Source organism: Rhinopithecus roxellana, chromosome 5 (genome assembly GCF_007565055.1).
Source record: "Rhinopithecus roxellana isolate Shanxi Qingling chromosome 5, ASM756505v1, whole genome shotgun sequence".
Lineage (NCBI taxonomy): Eukaryota > Metazoa > Chordata > Mammalia > Primates > Cercopithecidae > Rhinopithecus > Rhinopithecus roxellana.
In genome coordinates this window covers 127,488,507-127,508,117 of record NC_044553.1, presented here as the reverse complement: position 1 = coordinate 127,508,117, position 19,611 = coordinate 127,488,507, and the positions used below count along the sequence as shown (strand labels likewise).

The following is a 19,611-nucleotide window of genomic DNA, read 5'->3' as shown; positions in this document are numbered from 1 at the left end:
TCTACCCTCCAAGCTGCCAGAGAGATCTGCTGACAGGAAGGTGTCTCACTGGGGAATTACTCCATTGAAACATCACCCAAGGAAGGTGCTGGTAGAATCTGCTGGCTGCCAGGCATAACCACTGCTGTGTAGCAGAGGAGCCAGGTGCTGGAGGAGATGCTCACACTGAGGAGCTGGGCACTGGGGAAACTGCTGCAGGAGCCTGCAGCTGGAGGAGCCATCTGCACTGCAGGAGCAGAGCATTGCCGAAACTGTGCGCTGCAGGAGCCTGGAGCTGGAAAGGCCCTGTGCACTGCAGGAGCAGAGCATTGCCGAAACTGTGTGCTGCAGGAGCCTGCAGCTGGAGGAGCCATCTGCACTGCAGGAGCAGAGCATTGCCGAAACTGCGCTGCAGGAGCCTGGAGCTGGAAAGGCCCTGTGCACTGCAGGAGCAGAGCATTGCCAAAACTGTGCGCTGCAGGAGCCTGCAGCTGGAAAGGCCCTGTGCACTGCAGGAGCAGAGCATTGCCGAAACTGTGCGCTGCAGGAGCCTGGAGCTGGAGGAGCCATCTGCACTGCAGGAGCAGAGCATTGCCGAAACTGTGCACTGCAGGAGCCTGGAGCTGGAAAGGCCCTGTGCACTGCAGGAGCAGAGCATTGCCGAAACTGTGTGCTGCAGGAGCTTGCAGCTGGAGGAGCCATCTGCACTGCAGGAGCAGAGCATTGCCGAAACTGTGCGCTGCAGGAGCCTGGAGCTGGAAAGGCCCTGTGCACTGCAGGAGCAGAGCATTGCCGAAACTGTGTGCTGCAGGAGCCTGCAGCTGGAGGAGCCATCTGCACTGCAGGAGCAGAGCATTGCCGAAACTGTGCGCTGCAGGAGCCTGGAGCTGGAAAGGCCCTGTGCACTGCAGGAGCAGAGCATTGCCGAAACTGTGCGCTGCAGGAGCCTGCAGCTGGAGGAGCCATCTGCACTGCAGGAGCAGAGCATTGCCGAAACTGTGCGCTGCAGGAGCCTGCAGCTGGAAAGGCCCTGTGCACTGTGGGACCTGGACACTGGGAGCTGTATGGGTGGCAGGGTCTGGCTGCAGGGGTCTGCTCAGACAGCACTGCAGAAACAAGAAGGAAACTTTTGGCAGCGTTTCTTCAGCATCCTCTGCTGGCAAAACTTACTGCCAGCTGGCAAAGGAAATAGATTTGTAGGGCCCAGATCCGTTTTCACAAAACAGGCAATGAAGGGTGAATGCAGAGCTGAGAGGCGAAGAATTGATACTTGGAAAAATGCCTCATTTCCTTACATGACACCCTGGCAGGGCCTCTTAGCTAGTCACAGATATGACAGGGAGTGTGTGGTAAACATGCAGTGCAGTTGCAAACACAAGGACTGAAAGGGGTGAGTTGTATCTTTTTCAAAAATAAAAGTGAAAAACGTTTACCTGGGAACTGTAGTTAGGGCATTTTGTTTAATCAGAGTTCCATAATCTCTGACTCTCCTGGTCTCCCTGAACCTTCTGAGAGAGATGATACCTGCTGGTCTGGGTACCACATGCCACTGGTTCCCAGCAAGTACACCACTCAGGCATCATTGCAGGAACTGCTAATTTTAAGTAGAACTTTGTTTCCCTATCTTGCAAATGTGGCCCTAAATCCCAAGGAAGAGAAATAACTAAGAGAAGGAGGCATGTATACTCTGGGTCAAATCGTTTTGCCCTTGTTCTCGTTTTGTGAGCTTGCGGTTCTGTGCCACAAGGCAACTGCATGGGTGCAGTGTGCCCGTGAGCCACGGGTCTGCTCACAGAACCCTCAAGCTGCTCAGTGCTTCTTAACAATGAGTAATACTTCCAGGGTTTTATATCTGTGAATTTTCTAAGGTCAAGTATAAATTTGGGATTAGACACTTGTTCTAGACATTCATGGCCTAGTGGAGGGAGCACTGGACATAGGGGCAGGCTGCATCCCTCTAGGTAGCTGGGCTACCCTGAAAGCCTCTCTGTGTCTCCTGTCTCAATTGCTGTGTGCCCACAATGAATGAGTTACATGAAAAAGCTCTAAAATGTCATGTACTTCTACAGTTCTACCATGTGTCAAGTAACCGTATACTGTCAGAGAGACTTGTGCAGAAATCGAAACTGTGCGTCCATCTCCTCTCTTTCACTGTGTGCATATAAGGGTGTGAGTGTGTTTATGTGTAAATATGAAAGGGAAAGGCTAGCAGAGTGTACACTACAATGTTAACTGCCGTTGTTATAAGAAACAGGATTATTATTTAAACTAGGATTTAAATTTCCACCTGTATACTTTACTGGATCTTCCAAATGTTACACAATCTGGAATCATTACTAGTATTATCAGGAAAAGTAGAACTTATTTAGAAGTAATAGTCTGCTCATCTTTTTTTAGAGTATAAATACCCATGTTGAAACACGTGCAAAAATCAAATGCCTTGGTAATGAACATCCACTGGAGAAATGGGCACAGAGAGCTTGCGGTAGTGCCTGTGGATCTTGCAACAGTACGTTGTGGAACAGTGCTTTTTCCAAATACCATTCTGTCTCTGCTCATGCTGGTAATTCTCTCATTTCCACTGGACGACAATGCAAGCTGCACTTCCCAGAAGAGGCAGGAAGAGAAGTGAGTTAGAGAAAGGAAGGAGAGAATTGTGTGTTGTGAAAAAAGTGGAAAACCAAGGAAGAAGAAGATGGCTATCCAATGCTCCTGGAGGGGAGTCCTCCCACAAGGGAGGAGAGGGCAAGTGCCCAGATTCCACTGATGTCATCTTGTCTGTAAAACAAAACCTTCTGCAACAGCCTGAATGCAGTTTGGACCTTTCTCTGTATCTTCAGGGCCATATACAAAGAGACAGATAATCAAATAGGGATATTGCTTCCCATTGGTAAGATGTGCATTCGGTGTGACCCGGGAACTGTTCTGGAACATTATCAAGAGGTTATGACCATATGCCAAGTTGAGAATGTCGTTTTCATCATTCAGAGGGACTGTGACCACATAGAACTTTCCATTATGCCAGGCTTCCCTTCTCTGTGCAGTCCGACTGCACCCCATAGTATGAGTGAAACGCATTGAAAAATCTTGTGAACATAAGTTTCACATCAATAAAATTTCTTCTCTTGCACCTGTAAGAATGAAATTAGGCTTGTCACCAACATTTGGAAGAATATTTGGTCAGTTCATATTTTTGCGCTTTTTGTTTTAGAGATTGAAGTGGAGGATTTGATGAAATGTTAAGGTTTATGACAATTTGTATAAATGAGAAACCTGGGCCGGGCGCGGTGGCTCGAGCCTGTAATCCCAGCACTTTGGGAGGCCGAGACGGGCGGATCACAAGGTCAGGAGATCGAGACCATCCTGGCGAACACGGTGAAACCCCGTCTCTACTAAAAAATATAAAAAACTAGCCAGGCGAGGTGGCGGGCGCTTGTAGTCCCAGCTCCTCGGGAGGCTGAGGCAGGAGAATGGCGTAAACCCGGGAGGCGGAGCTTGCAGTGAGCTGAGATCCAGCCACTGCACTCCAGCCTGGGCGATAGAGCGAGACTCCGTCTCAAAAAAAAAAAAAAAAAAAAAAGAAAAAAGAAAAACCTGGGAAGTATTTCTTTTTGGCCCTGAGCAAGCAGTGACCCTACATGCATTTGGGAAGCCGGAAATGGAGGTGCAGGGTGATTTATTTAGAAACTAGGAATCTTGGAAATAAATCACTGAAGTAAGTGTTTCAGGGATGGATGGTCACGTCTTACTCTGAGTTTAGAAAACGAGAACTACCCAGTTCACTCCTTTGTGTACAGAGGTAGCACCTCAGAGCCTCCCCGTGGCTGGCTGAACCCAGCTCCGCTTTGCAGCTGCAGATGGTACCCCGAGGTCCTCTCCAGCCTAAGGACCTCCTGAAATGCTGGGAGAACCTGCTTAGCGGTTGCTTTCTAATCCCCGGTTCGTCTGAATAACTAGGAGGAAGGCTGAGCTTGCATTCAGCGTCTGTGCCGCTTTTCAAAATCTGGGCTCCCCTATATCCAAGGCAACCATTTAGAGGAGAGAGAATGCAAAGTGGGAGGTGTCCTGTGTGTTTAAGTCACGACCCCTGGTCCCTAGGTAGTAACTGTTGATATTGTTATTTTGACCCTTTGGGGCCAAAGCTACCAGGAGCCAGTGGTGTTTGGTGGCATTGCATTGCATGTAGAGGCCAAGGAGGGGGCATTTCTACCCTTTTGCCACCCTACCCCCTTCTCCCTCCCTTCCCTCTGAGTCCATCCGCCTCTGACAGCACTGATTCGAGGTGAAGCCAGAGGAGGGCCCGTGCTAATGGCACACTAGCTGATGTACCTGCCCACACCTGCTTTGTCGCTTTTGCTGGTAAATGCAGCAATGACACGGCAAACCTGAGTGCTCCCATTAGGGAAGCCGGTGCACCTGTCCTGATAGAGCTCTCCAGCTTGGTGGATGTCTGCCTTTCACTACCATGTCCATAGACGTGATTGCTCTTCCTGACTGGGGTGGTCTACACACAGCAGGAAGGCCAGCACGGGTGCAGCAAACGCACCTGGCGGCTCTCTCCGGCTGTAGTTCGGTGAGACGGGTTTTCTCCCTGAGTGACAAAGCAGTATCAACTGGAGATATGCTGAAGACCTACTTTCTAGAGATGTCAAAATTGTAATGTTTGCAGTCAGATATGGGCATTCACTCTGAATTTGGGTTGTTAATGTATCACCTTCTTAAAGTGTATCTTAAGCTTGAACATTGTATTCAAGCGTACTAAGACAGCTTTTCGGGGGAGCAGTTATTACTTGATTAGTTGATTACTTTCCTCTTTCACAGTGGTGGGGATAAGAAAAAAACAGTCTCCACAGCTCCTCTCAGGCTGTACCATTCACACAAATGAAACCTCAGAATCTTCTCTGCCCATTGGCCAGCCTTAGGGTCTGGACGATAGATCAGGTCATTTTCTACTAAATCAGGACAGTATTTAAGCCGTAAGCAAAGCAGCACAAAGAGCTCACCCGATTAGTTAGCGATTGCAGTTCCTACAGCCCTGATTTTCTCATCCCGCCCTTAAAAGCAAGAGCCTTTCACAGTATCCCACCTCCCATCATGCTTTCGTATTGACAGCTTCCTCCTGCTCCTGAGGGTCCTGAAGGCTGCATGCTCTCCTTGTGAGTCTTCTCGTGGTCTCAAAACTCAAGCCTGCAAAGAAATACATTATTTATCTTTTCATATTACGAATGGAATTTCTCTCTGTGTCCCCAGTCCACTTGGTAACATTGTGAGGTAGATCAACTTTGTCTTCAGCATCCTACCTCCTTCTCTATGAACACCCTCTTTTTCTTCATTCCTTCATTTCCTTTTCTTCATTCCTTCATTTCCTTTTTCCTTCATTCCTAACCACCCAGGTGTTCATCTTAGTCCCGGATTCTACAGCACACTAAAAATAGCTTCAGATACCACCTCTCTCGGGACATTTCAGCTCACTTCCTGTAGGATTCATTTTAGTTAGGCTATGCGAATGGTTGTGACAAAGAGACTCCAGAGGCTGCAATGACTCAAACCACACCAGTCCATTTCTTGTGCAAGTGACTTACTGGGGAAGGAACAGGTCAGGGGCAGCGTGTCTCCAAGCTGGCCTGAGGAGAAGGCTGACAAGGACTTCGCCTTCCTCAGTCCCTGGCTCCCAAGGCCCCCCGTGGTTGTTTCCGTGCCACCCACCACAAGGAGGAAGAGGCGTTTGCCAGAGGCACTGTGGGCCAGGCTCGGAAGCGCCACACTTCTGTCTGCCTGTGGACTCGCTCAACTGCAAGGCAGCCTAGAAAGTTAATTCCCGGGGACAGTGGTTCCCTGTGGAGAGGAAAAGGTGGAATTCTGGGATATGGCTGGCCATCCCCGCCACAGCCCACCACTCTGGCCAGCAGATAGTCAGGCTGACCCTGTTTTCCAAATGGAGGGCAAGTACATTTACTACCAAACTAGCAACAAACAAACAAACAAACAAAAACAAGTTCCTATCCAGTGCTGCATCCAGTTTAGGGTCCGGGATACCTGAGCAGTCTGCTGAGTGTGGGGTGACTTGATATGTCAGGGATTGAGGGCTCCCAGTACACCCATCCAAATCGTGGTAGGGAAGCAGAGGCAGAATCCTCCCCAAAACTCCCTTCTGGAAAGGGAATAGAAAGGTTCCCACAGCCTTCAGGAATGCAGCCTCATGAGATCTTGCCTGGCAGATGTCCTGCAGCATGTCTGCCTGGAAGAGGAGGGGACCCCTGGGCTGGCTGTACATCTGCAGGGTCTTTCTTGTCTGTGGTCCTCCAGGACCTCTGGTGACGTGTGTGAGCAGCATGCCTTGGGGGTGCCACCCCATGTGCCATTTGCTTCTGCTTCACAGTGGCTGTGTCCAAGGCAGATGAAACAAGAAGCTTGGCTTAAAGATGACATCTTCACCTGGTCATTAGTGAAGTGCTGCCACCAGCTTCGACTGGGACTTCTCAACAGGCTTTTGTAGCTTGACGTCCTGTATAATTCTGCCTCCTATCATGTAGCTTCAGATGCACATTCCTGAATTCCCTGTTGTTCTACTGTTTATTTCTGCTTTTGCACAAATCCATGTTTGACTGAGCTCACCTTGTGAACTGGTTAGCTATTGCTCTTTAATAATGTCACCACAAACTCAGTGGCTAAGATAACACACATGGATTAACTCACATATTCCAAGGGACAGGAGTCCAAGCTTGGCTTGGCTGGGCCCTCTCCAAGGTGGAGATCAGGCTGTCAGCCCTGGCTGGGTTTCCATCTGAAGGCTCAACCGAGGAAGGATCACTGCTAAGCCCTCATGGTGGTTGTTCACAGGCATTTCCTCACATCAACGGACGGCCTTGGTTTCTATATTAGTTCGTTTTCATGTTGCTGATTAAGACTGGGCAATTTACAAAAGGAAGTAGTTTAATTGGACTTACAGTTCCACATGGCTGGGGAAGCCTCACAATCATGGTGGAAGGCAAGGAGGAGCAAGTCCCACCTTCCATGGATGGCAGCAAAGAGAGAATGAGGAGGACGCAAAAGGGGAAACCCTAATAAAACCATCAGATCTCTTGAGACTTAATCCACCACCAGGAGAACAGTATTGAGGAAGCCGCCCCCATGGTTCAATTATCTGCCACTGGGTCCCTCCCACGACACGGGGGAATTATGGAAGTATAATTCACAATGAGAGCTGGGTGAGGACACAGAGCCAAACCATATCAGTTTCTTACTGACTGTTGGCCAGAGACTACCACATGGGCTTTTCTAACAAGGCTGTGTTTCCTCAGAGCCAGCAAGAGAGAGAGCATTCCAGCAAGGTGGATGTCACAGTCATAATCACAGGAGTGACATGTGGCCACTTCCTGCTGTGCTGCTGGCTAGAAGCATGCCTCACATACTGCCCACGCTCAGTGCAAGGGACAAGAATCCAAGCTTGGCTTGTCTGGGCCCTCTGCAAGCCAAGCTTGGACTCTCGTCCCTTGCTCAGAGGATGGGACTGCCCAAGGGCTTGAGTATCAGGAGTGGCTCTAATTTCAGCCCATCCTGGAACCTTTATCAAGAACTTACTGTGTGTGAATATATTCCACAGCGTTTACTTTTTTTTTTTTTTTTACAAGATTGAAGCAACTATTGTTATCCTCACCTCACAAATAATAAAATTGAAGTTCAGATCCATTAGTGTCTGACACTAACTGGTGTAGTGAGTGTTCAAATGTAGGATTTAGTGTAGCACATCAGGAGTGTGTGTGTAGGGAGTGAATGGATGGCACAGGTGGAAAGCGAATAGAAGGAGAAAGGAAATGTTGGGGTTGGTTTTTAAAGAGTTTGGACATTACACGAGGCTTTGTTTCAAAGTTCCTGGAGGAGCCACTGTGTTTGAATGACGAGAACGTGTACTCATCTTCATCAATTTTAAGTAATAGTTGTGGTCAGACCTAACAGCTTACATTCGAAGGTGAGGTTAAAGGACATTTTTATTGACGCTAATGTATGAAGAAAAGCCAATCCACTTCAAGCAAAATGTGAACACAATTTTCAAAAACAATTTTGTAGAATTTCACTTAGCTATTGGTGATTTTTTTTCTCATCTGTTTAGACTAATATAACTGACTAGTAATAATTCTTGAGATTAGGTGAAAATTATTTAACTGAAAGTCTTCCCTCTTTTATTGAGGAAAACGTCTCATGGTATTTAGTGGAATAGGTTTATGCTAATTTTAAGGCATACTGAAGCTTTTTAAACGAAGACATTTTATTTGCAAATGGTTATGTGTGGAGGCTTTACATTGGTTTGCGCTGTGGTTTCTTGAGGAAGGGAAATGGAATCTTGGTTTATTTGGGCATCCTGGCATCAGGGATGGTGCCTACCACATTGTGGGAGCTCAGTGCTGGACTGTGCAATGAATAAGTTTTAAAATTTATCCTCAATCTAGTGTAAAAGTGAAGGCAAACTCTAGAGCTGAAGGTTTGGTGCAGTCGGCAGAGAACTCTTTCCATATTGTTTGTATAAGAAATTCATTCTGCCCTCTGAATAATTCATCCTGAAATAGTCAATCCAGAACCCAGAAAGCAAACTAGAGGAGATGTTCAAAGTCATACCATTTAGACCATTAAAAATAATCCATGTCATAAGGCAATGTGAGCTTTGCACTACAGAGGGTGTATAAGTCATTTTGCTGAGGAAGAGGTGGATTTTCTGTGGAGGTATCAGGGTGGCTCCCTGGTGGGGGTGATATCTGTGCTTGAAGGACAAGTCCTCTGTCAGATCATGAGGAGTGTGAAGGATTCCAGTCCAGGGGAACCCAGTGTAAAGGTCCTGATTTAAGGAACTGTCATCCACATGCTATGTGTGTGTTCTACCATGTGCTGGTCCTTTCCACAATGAGAGTCATGGAACGGAAGTGCTGCTAGTGTTCGCGCAGCACGTGAGTTTCTGTGTGTCCCTGCACTGAGGGCTGCAGAGTCATTTTGGGGGCTTCCTCACAGTCTTGAGCTTGCAGGTGTTTGGCCCTGAGTGTTCACCTTGTAGACTGCTGCATTCTTTTCTGTCATCAGTGGTGTCAGCAAGAGCCCTGGCACCAAGCGCTTTGTTCTCACTGGTTGACAGAATGACAGGTCTAGACCTTCTCCCCAGTCCTTTGGCAGGTGGAAAGTGATGTCCCCCAAAACATCCATGTCAAGTCCCCAAGCTGCAGCAGCTGACACATTTATAAAAGAGCCTTTGCTGATGAGATTGTGCCAACTGTCTTTTTTTTTTGAGATGGAGTCTCGCTCTTTTGCCCAGGCTGGAGTGCAATGGTGTGATCTCGGCTCATTGCAACCTCCGCCTCCTGGGTTCAAGCGATTCTCCTGCCTCAGCCTCCTGAGTAGCTGGGACTTTAGGTGCCTGCCACCATGCCCAGCTAATTTTTTTGTATTTTTAGTAGAGATGGGTTTTCACCATGTTGGCCAGAATGATCTCCATCTCCAGACCTCATGATCCACCCGCCTCAGCCTCCCAAAATGTTGAGATTACAGGTGTGAGCTACCGCGCCTGGTGAGCCAACTGTCTCAAGATCACCCTGGACTTTCCAGGTGGGCCCTAATCCAGTGATGAGTGTGCTTAGGAGGGAGGGAGAGGAAGGTGGACAGAAGAGAAGATGAGGCAGGGCACGGAGTGACGCAGCCACAAGTCAGTGGACACCAGTGGCCCTCAGAAGCTGGAAGAATGAGGAAGGATTCTGCCCCAGAGCTCAGGAGGAAGCATGGCCCTGCCAGCACTTTGACTTAGGACTTCTGGTGTCCAGAGCTGTGAGAGAAAAACATTGTGTTGCTTTTACCCACCACGTTTGTGGTATTTTGCCATGGCAGCCACAGGAAGCTAGTCTATCTTCCTTACTAAAGTGAAGACATTGGTTTCTGAGCATTCAGGTGACCTGCCCCAACCCAAGGCTGCCCCCGATGATCCCTCAATAGCCTTTGAGTTTGGATTCTGTAATGCTGCCAAAGTTTCACGCTTGACCTGTTGGTCTTCCTCTGTGATGTTCCAGAACAGACCACACAGTGAGGCCAAGCCATGGGCAGTCTTGGTGAGATAGTGGCTGGATGTTGGTGGAGGAGAGAGTTTTTAGGGAGCACCCTGCGTGCCTGGCCTCTCGGGGGATCCCTGTGTTGCAGCGCGTTTGTGGTTATGTTTCATTAGCAGAGCAGTTCCAGCCGTGCTTGCCTGTCTCTGTTTCATACAGGCTTTCTTCAGATGACAATTAGGATTACCAGGTCCTCACGCACCCAGGGTTTGTGGAACCACACACCGGCTTGCTAGGATCCTTCCAGCCAGCTGCATTTTCCAGAGCAGCTGGACTCTTATTCTCTCATTTTGTTTTCTGTTCTGTTCTATTCTGGGGTGCATTATCTTTAGAAATTCCAAGGCAAATGGAGACTAATTTGCAAATGCCCCTTATGGCTTCATTGATTACTTTCTGTGCTGACCTTTGTGGGTAAAAGGCAGCCAGCAGGAAAAGGAACATCTTCCCAGACCCCGTGCGAGCCTTCTTCCCCATCACTCTGTTGATTTCCAGAACGTTTTGAGAAAATTGGGTAAAGACGAAAGCAACCATTTTTTGGGATGGCAAGTGATTTGCCAGGTTTTGTAATGCTCCCCTGATCTCTTTCCTCGTATTCAGCTGTGGATTACTCTGGAAATGAATGGAAGGACTTTTTTCTCTCTTGTCCTAAACAGTATTTAAGGCGGAGTCCTACGAGGGCTGAAAAGTTAGCACTAAGATTGGGCCACTGTGGAGGGTGGTTCTGAGCATCATCACAGCCCAGCAAATATCAGGGGAGCTACTGTGCACCCCAGCCACACCTCAGCCTCCCCGCCAGCGGTTCCGGGGAGGTGGCTTCAGGTTCTGAAACACGTGCCATGTTTCTGTTTCCCTGGTGCCCTCCGTGATGCTGGGCACACAGACCGGGCTTTTCTTGCGTGATGGCCAGTGTTAAATGTGTCAGCTTCACTGAGCCATGGAGTGCCGGATAATTGGTCAAATGTTATTCCAGTGGTGTTTGTGAGGGTGTTTTTGTATGAGATTAACGTTTGAGTCAGTAGACTAGGCTTCCCCAATGTGAGTGGACTTCATTTCATCTGTTGAAGGGCCGGATGGAAAAATGAAAGGCTGACTTCCTCTAAACGACACTGTCGGTCGGATGCCAGCTTTATAACTGTGTGAGCCAGTTCCTTCCAATAAATCTCTTTATTGACATTCTTTTGGTTCCATTTCTTTGGGCAACCCTAATACACCTTGTTTTACTTTATTATTTGGGGGTTTGATCACTTACTTCTTTTTTTTTTTTTAGACAGAGTCTTGCTCTGTCGCCCGGGCTGGAGTGCAGTGGCGCGATCTCGGCTCACTGCAAGCTCTGCCTCCCGGGTTCACGCCATTCTGCCTCAGCCTCCCGAGTAGCTGGGACCACAGGCGCCCGCCACCTCAACCGGCTATTTTTTTTGTGTATTTAGTAGAGACGGGGTTTCACTGTGTTAGCCAGGATAGTCTCGATTTCCTGACCTCCTGATCCGCCCGCCTTGGCCTCCCAAAGTGCTGGGATTACAGGCTTGAGCCACTGCGCCTGGCCAGTCACTTACTGCTAACTTTGAAAAACCAAGTTTTTAGCTCTTCTATATGCTATGGAAAAATTTATTTTTGGGAAAGGAAAAACATGCCTTCACCACAGCATATCAGGAAGCCTGTAGATGTCAGATGAAACTGCAGTAGAGAAATGGAAACATTCGCCAGATGCAGGGCACCAAGGCTATGAGAGGGGAAGCACCTCTTTGTGGATGTAACACCAGCTCTCACTGGTCACCACCCAGAGGCTCCTCGTCTGTAAAGAGGGGATATTAAGAGTGTTTTCTTGACTCCTTTGTTTTCAGGATGAAAGGAGACCATGCTTGAAGTGTCTTTTGCATGAGGACCATATGAAGGGCTCAGTAAACATTGGGGGGCCAGTAAAGTGGTCAGTGTTGGGTTGGAGGCTGTCCCCCTGCAATGCATATCCTTCCTGGAACCTCAGAATGTGACCTGATTTGGAAATAGGATCATTGCAGATGTACTTACTTGAGATAAGGTCACACAGGACTAGTAGGGTGGGGCCTTAATCCATTTTAACTCCTCTTATAAGAAGAGAGGAGATAGAGAAAAACACCCAGGATAGAAGGACTCATGTCCATGGAGCAGAGATTGGAGTGATGCATCTGTGGGCCAAGACGTGCAAGGATTGCTGGCTACACCAGAAGCTGTGAGAAGGCATGGAGCTGTTTCCGCCAGACCCTGCAGAAAGAACATGGCCCAGCAGGCCGGGCGCGGTGGCTCAAGCCTGTAATCCCAGCACTTTGGGAGGCCGAGACGGGCGGATCACGAGGTCAGGAGATCGAGACCATCCTGGCTAACACGGTGAAACCCCGTCTCTACTAAAAATACAAAAAAAAACTAGCCGGGCGAAGTGGCGGGCGCCTGTAGTCCCAGCTACTCGGGAGGCTGAGGCAGGAGAATGGCGTAAACTCGGGAGGCGGAGCTTGCAGTGAGCTGAGATCTGGCCACTGCACTCCAGTCCGGGCGACAGAGCGAGACTCCGCCTCAAAAAAAAAAAAAGAACATGGCCCAGCTGATGACTTGTTTTGGACCGCAGGCGTGGCCGGGTGTGAGCAAGGCTGCGGCACCTCGGAAGACATGTACAGTGCTCAGGGAGGCTTCATGAATATCCCTCATCAAAGAGCCAGGAGTTGCTAAAGGAGCCTGCATATGTAAAGAGTAGAGAAGCAACAAGACAGTCCCAAAGAAAGGCAAATAATTTTGTTTTTATACCATATTGAGGAACTTTTGGAAGTCAGAATACTTTTAAAAATCAAGTATGATAGGATTTAAAGGACAACAGGCAGGGAAGCACACGTGTTTGCAGAAACAGATGATCATTGTGATTTTGATACAGAAGCCACAAATAGAGTGAATTTAGACGACGCCGTGTGGAGTGTGTGTGTTGGGAGTGGGTGAGATGTCACTGCAGGATTGATGTAAGTCTTGGCGAGGGCTAACAATCTATCAAGCAGCTTGGATAAAAGGGACAAATGGAAGTGGAACCGTTTCAAGAACCCTTGAGGGAGTCTGGCAGGAAGCTTGATGTTTCTCAGCAGCGAGACCCAGCCTCAGGGCCTTCTATTCATGGACAGAATTTCAAAAAATAATAACATTGCCATCACTTTGCTATAAAGCAAAGTAAATTGAACATACAGTCTCCAACAAACAGCTCTGAAAACTGGATCATGCGAACCCCGGACATAGCATCATTAAGACCTCTAATGGCCAAGGATGAGTTAGCGGAGAATTAAATAAAAATCAACCCTCACTGTCTCAGGTTTACTTTTCTTTTGATTGTCTTCCTGGAAGAAAGGTACCCTCCCAACATCACTCCCAGCCCACTCAGTGTGCAGAGGTGGAGCTTTTGAGGGCTGGCTTCAGGCCAAGCATCATCTCCAGGAATCAGGTGAAATGCCTGCTGATCTGCCAGTATCTCCAAGAAGCCAAGTTCATTTGGAAGAAAGTCATCTTCCTAGAGTAGATGCGTCCCCTCTAAGGTTGTCTCAAGGCTCCCCAAACCATTTCTGTAGCAAGGGGCCATCTTGCTACAGAAATAGTCTAGAAAGTCAAGCATGGTGGCATGCACCTGTAGTCCCAACTACTGGGGAAGCTGAGGCAGGAGGACCACTTGAGCCCAAGAGTTCAAGGCCAGCCTGAACAACATAGCAAGAACCTGTCTCTAATAAGTAAATACATAAATTAAAATAAATTAGCTGAATATGGTGGTGCTTACCTGTAATCCCAACTACTTGGAAGACTGAGGTGGCAGGATCACTTAAGCCCAGGAGTTCAAGTCTGCAGGGAGCCACTCCAGCCTGGGTAACAGAACAAGAGTTAACCTCTAAAAAACCAAAAACCGGAAAACAAAACATGATTTATAGTCTTTCTGATTAAGCTGGGCATGATGGCTTGCACATGTATTCCCAGCTGTTCAGGAGACCAAGGTGGAAGGCTCACTTGAGACTAGGAGTTTGAGACCAGCCTGGGCAACATAGCGAGACCCTGTCTCTAAAAATAAAATGAAATGAAATAAAAAAGTTTTAAAAAAGAGATAGTCCAGGAACGCACACTGGAGCACGAGTGAGAAGACACTAGAAGAGATTGCTGGTACGCAGTGGCCACAGTTACGGGCCTCTGTGTGTCCACATTCTTTTACGGTGTGATTTTCCAGTTTCTCCCATCCAGAGGCAAGTCTCTTTCTGGCCTTGGGACTTGATTCCAACAAGAGAAGCTGGTGCTAGTTAGCCCTCACCAAGCCTGGGAGGCAAAAGGCCTTGTGGTTCCCAGTGACTTGCTTGGAACCCTAACCACCATGGAAACCAGGCAAGCTAGCCTGCTCGTGGGGGTGGGGGTGGGGAGGGGGATAGAGACCTTGTGGAGAAGAGGCAGGCCACCCCACTCAGGTCCCCTTAGGTGAAATGGTCCCTAACGGGTGGCTGAGGGCACACAGCTGAGTGAGTAGAGCCCATGTGGGCTAAGCCTGGCGCACATCAGCGGGACCACGAGTTGACCTGGAGACTCCTGAGCAGTAATAAATGGTTGTTGCTTTAAGCCAGTGTGTGTTGGTTACAGTAAAAGCTAACAGGTATAGATGCTGTCCCCCACAAACAGATAGCTTGCAAATTAGAAAGGTGGGGCCCAGAGGCTACAAGGATGCTCGATGCCTACTGATAGAACCAGGGTCTTTTGAGTCTCATGTTTTGTTGAGGGCTTCTCCTACTAGATCAGACTGCTTTGGGTTGGGAAACTGGTGAATTATAATACATCTTCTGGTAGAATTAGTAATTTCCTTAACGATTGTATTTTTATTAAACTTTCATTTGAAATTTATTATTCACTCATTGATTCTTGAATAAAGACACATTCATTGATTGAAAAATATGTTTATTGATTGAGGAGTTCTTGGCCGCAGAGCTCTGTCTTATCAAAGTGTGGGTGCAGCAGAGGAGACTGGCCCCAAACGGGTGTCAGAGCACGTAGTATGGATCACTGACCTACTCCACGGGCCAGGAGGGAAGGGAGCTGGAGGAAACGCTGAGTGGCAGGCAGGACTGTATCGTATCATGCTGCTACGATACCAACAGCATGGGCTTCCCAGAGCCAGTGGCTGAGAGCCCGTGGCCGAACCCTGCTGCTGTGGTCGACCCTGCTCCCCAGGAGACATACTGCAGATGCTCATGCCTTTCCCATATGGGTATGACATCGATTTCCAATAGTAAAGAAGGCTCTTGGAGCTGTATTTCCAGGTGTGGTAGATCCCTCCAGTGGCTGTTAACTGGTTACATTTCACTGAATTGAATTTTAATCCTCAGAGAGAGTTCTCTGGGGGTCCCAGAGAGTGCTTCAGTTAGAGTGTTTATCTCAACACATCCTGGTGAATGTTCAGTGGTGGAGCAAGGCACTCAGTCACATCACATTACAAATAAAATGTTTCGCTGTCATCACGAGAAGCTCTCTGGTCAAGATTACCTTGCCCGCTTCTCGGGGAGGTGTGTTCAGACATGGCCCTGACCCTGCGGCTGTGTCCTCCCTGGGATGACGGAGGCAGTCCTGTCTGCTGAGTCACAGGGGCAACAAGCATCAGGCCCCAAAACACTGTGGAAAAACCAGGTCACAGTGCATTTGACATCTGACCTGAACAACCACCCAATCAATCACATGAAGCCTCTCCCCTGCTTTATCATGAAAGGAAATGAAGCTGCAGGTGTAATTGTAGAAGAAAGAATCTAGAATGTCACGAATGCATTGCCTTGCATTTATCCGGGGAACACATGGCTTGTATGACATTCATCAGCATTCATAGCTGAATTTTAAACGTAAGACAAAAAAACTTCTGCAGGCAAGGTTTCAGATCAGAAAGGTTACGAGAGGAATCATGACAAGTGGTGCCCTACATTAAATGGAACCTGATTAGAAGCCACTTGGCCAAGGACTGGGTCTGCGTCCCACCCCCACAACTGAAGAAGGATGTTGTGGAGTAAAACCACAGAGTTGTTCCGCAGTTGCAGAACGTGATTGATGTGGAAAGGATACAGAAAGTAAACTCATTTAGTTTACAAACAGTAGGATAAGAAATGACAACAGGGACCACAGATGCCTTTCAAGCCCCTGCAGTGAGAGCCGCGGTAGACCCTGGCTTGGTGAGTGAAGACCAGCCAGGACAGCAGCAGGAACGTCGATGCCTGCTAGAGCTCTGCTCCCTGAGGGACCTGCTCTCTGTCACTCGTGCCTGCTCTGCCACAGGAGGTGAGCCTCTCTGAACTCCCTGCATCTTGGCTTCTACTACAGAATTCTCAGGACTACAGGTTTTCCCCGTTAACCATTTATTTTGTGCTTTATAAAGCCTGTCTGTGGGTCTGTGTAGTGCAGTTTGTTTCATCATTGTATTTTATCATGTAAAGATCAAACCAGCCTAAACTATATAAAATATATTTTCAAGTTTTTAATGATAACTTACAAGTGCTAGGCTTGTTAGCATAACACAAATGAGGCAGGGAAAAATAGAGGCAGTTTTTATGACTCAAATGATACTTGTGGACAAGCATTAACAAATGCTGTATTAACAAAGGCTAAGACCATTGTTTCCTGACTTTCATCAGAAAGGAAGCGGCATCAACATTTTAGTCATCTGAGCTGACAAATGGCAAAATTTGGATTCCTGAAAAGTAAGAGCTATTGACGTGGTTTTTTTTTTTTGAGTTCTGTCACTAAGGCTGGAATGTAGTGGCGTGATCTCTGCTCACTGCCACCTCCGCCACCCGGGTTCAAGTCATTCTCCTGCCTCAGCCTCCCGAGTAGCTGGGATTACAGGCACACACCACCAAGCCTGGCTAATTTTTATATTTTTAGTAGAGATGGGATTTCACCCTATTAGCCAGGATGGTCTCGATCTCCTGACCTCGTGATCTGCCTGCCTCGGCCTCCCAAAGTACTGGGATTACAGGCGTGAGCCACCGCGCCCAGCCAGCTTTTCTATTTTCAATGAATTCTCATGACTTCCAAGTGCATGAATTATGTGCAAAGGCCAAAAAACCCATGGCCTCATGTAGGATGTCAAAATCTACATATGGATCATTCCTTCCAAAAAGTATCACAAAGCCCCAGGTACCATCTGCAGTATGTGTTCACCATGTACGCGGAGCATGGGAGTTTTAAATATCCATTAGCAGTGTTTAAATAAGTGATTGTTTCCCACACTTCTCTTTCCTTCTGTTTATTCAATAAGCCTCCTCGTTGACATGCTGTGAAGGTAAGCTGCCAAACTCTCCTTGTCTACATGATCACAGTCCACCTCTGACTTGTCACCACATCATCCACAGCAAAAGTGTGTGCAGGGAAGCCTGGTTTGGTGTCTGGGCTGGGGCACAGTGGAGAGACTCAGCCTCAGGCCTCACCCCACCTGAGAACCCTGAGTCCCAGTAGGCTCATGTTTCATCTCATCCAGGCCCCGTCTTGCCTCAGCCACTTTGCTCACGCTCCATCCTCCAGCTGAACTGCTCAAATAAACTGATGGAATGTTGATTCTTTCATTCCAGACTCAAATACCCATCTTGTCCTTGAACATTTCGGGATTATCCCAGGTGCCTCTGAAATCCTGCGGTTCTGTATCTCTCTTAGACTTTTGGTTACAACCTCTTTTTTTATTTTTCCTTCTGAGTTTTCCAGGCACATTTCTTATTTTTTAGAAAAGACAAAATTCTTAGTGCCTGTGTCTCCACCTGGCAAGGTGCCTCCGAATGGGAAATGGAGGTTATTCTGCCCTGACCCTCAGCCAGAATGTTGAGATATGATGGAGATTGACTCAGTCTTTAGCCCAAGGTGCTTTTGTAGTGAGACAAATAAGCAAACACTGAGAAGACCGGTCCTGGTGGTACAACAGTGAATGCGGACCTGGGCACTTCAGGCTAGCCTGGGGCTGCATGGCACAAGAGTCAGAGAACCTTCTGGAAAGACTGATCAGTCTTTAACCATTATAGTCAGTGGTTAACTAAGTGTGTCTGTTTTAGTCATGGGGACCAAAGAATTAGCAAATTGGGTACCGTGTAGGAAAACAGTCCTCAGCCACATGGAGCAGACTCTATGCTAGTTTTACGTGGATTCAGCAACTGACCACTGACCTCCATCGCTGTGGAAACCACGTGGCCAGCGTCTCCAGGAGGGTGCCACTCTCTCTGAAGAGGTGCTTCCTGGGCTGTCGCAAACAGACGAGATCAACACAAAACGTGGCTGTCCTTCTGACACTGCGTCGTCTTCATTGTCTGTGTGAGCACCAGCCCTAGGAGCCACTTCCACAGGCCCTGGGACTTTTACAGTAGTTTAAGGGCCTCTGATCTCAGCAATTCATAGAAGTGACTTTTGGCAGTGTGCTGTGGAGTGCATGTGTGTGTATGTGTGTGGGGTGCTGTGGAGTGTGTGCATGTGTATGTTTGTGTGTAATGTGCAGTGTGTGTGTGTGGTGTGCTGTAGGGTGTGTGTGCATGTGTGGTGGGAAGGCGCAACGGTGGGCAAGCATTGGGGAATCAGCTGCGGAATCCACAGAGCGCGGGATTCCCTTGGATTGGAGAGGGCAGCCCGCCTGCAGGCAACTGGGGAAAGCGAGGTGGATGTGCTGCCTGCAGTCCCTGTGGTATAGACACTTTGGGAAGAGGGTGCAGGCTGCTGTGTCCTCTGTGGGGAACACACCAGAGGCTTCTTGTCCACATTCTAAGTCTAGTCTCTAGGGCAGCCTGGCATTAGCATGGTTCAGTCACCTCCCCAGGTGACTCGAGGGTACAGCCGGGGTCCGTAGCCCTGGAACTAGACTCAGAGTTGAAAGGCAGTCCCGAGACATGTGTTTGCACAGGACTCTACCGTGTGACCGTAGTAGCAGCCCCTGCCAGGTCTCAGGGTGGGAGGGGGAGAGAGGCTCTTGGATTGGAGACCCCCGAGCGTAGGGCACAGTGGCAGATCATGCAAGAAGGCTGTGGACATGTGGAGGGAGGACATCTTGCCAGGACGGCAAACACTCATCTGCTTTCTGCCTCTGTGCATTTGTTTGTTCTGAATATTGCATGTGAATGAAATCCTGTGCCATGTGGCTTCCCTCTTGTGACTGACTTCTTTCACTCAGCATCATGTTCTCAAGGATCATCCATGCTGTACCCCGTGTCAGTACTTCATTCCTTTTCATGGCTTAATAGTATTCCACTGTATGGATATGCCACATTGTGTGTCCATTCATCTGTTGATGGACGTTTTAGTTGTTTTCACCTTTTGGCCATTTTAAATAGAACTGCTGTGAACATCAGTGTACAAGTTTTTGTTTGAACACCTGTTTTCAGTTTCAGTTCTTTTGTGTGACAGGTAGTCCCTGACTTAAGATTTTTTGACTTTACAATGGCCGGAAAGCACTACATACTCAGTAGAAACCGTACTTTTGAGTACCCACATAACCATTCTGTTTTTCACTTTCAATAAATTACACATGATATTCAACACTTTATTATAAAGTAGGTTTTGTGTTAGATTATTT

At 48.0% G+C, this 19,611-nt stretch overlaps 1 protein-coding gene across 3 annotated transcripts in view; it reads left to right on the top strand.

The window, feature by feature from the left end:
• The window catches only part of GABRG3 (gamma-aminobutyric acid type A receptor gamma3 subunit), a 558,231-nt gene that overhangs the window by 100,935 nt on the left and 437,685 nt on the right, over nucleotides 1-19,611 (top strand). Inside the window, exon 1 of one of the 3 annotated variants that reach the window (XM_030931013.1) lies at nucleotides 16,143-16,346. The exons of the other annotated variants lie outside the window; for them this stretch is intronic. The gene's annotated coding sequence lies outside the window, so the exon portion shown is untranslated. Of the gene's footprint in view, nucleotides 1-16,142; nucleotides 16,347-19,611 lie in introns of those variants that run through there. 3 annotated transcript variants of the gene reach the window in all.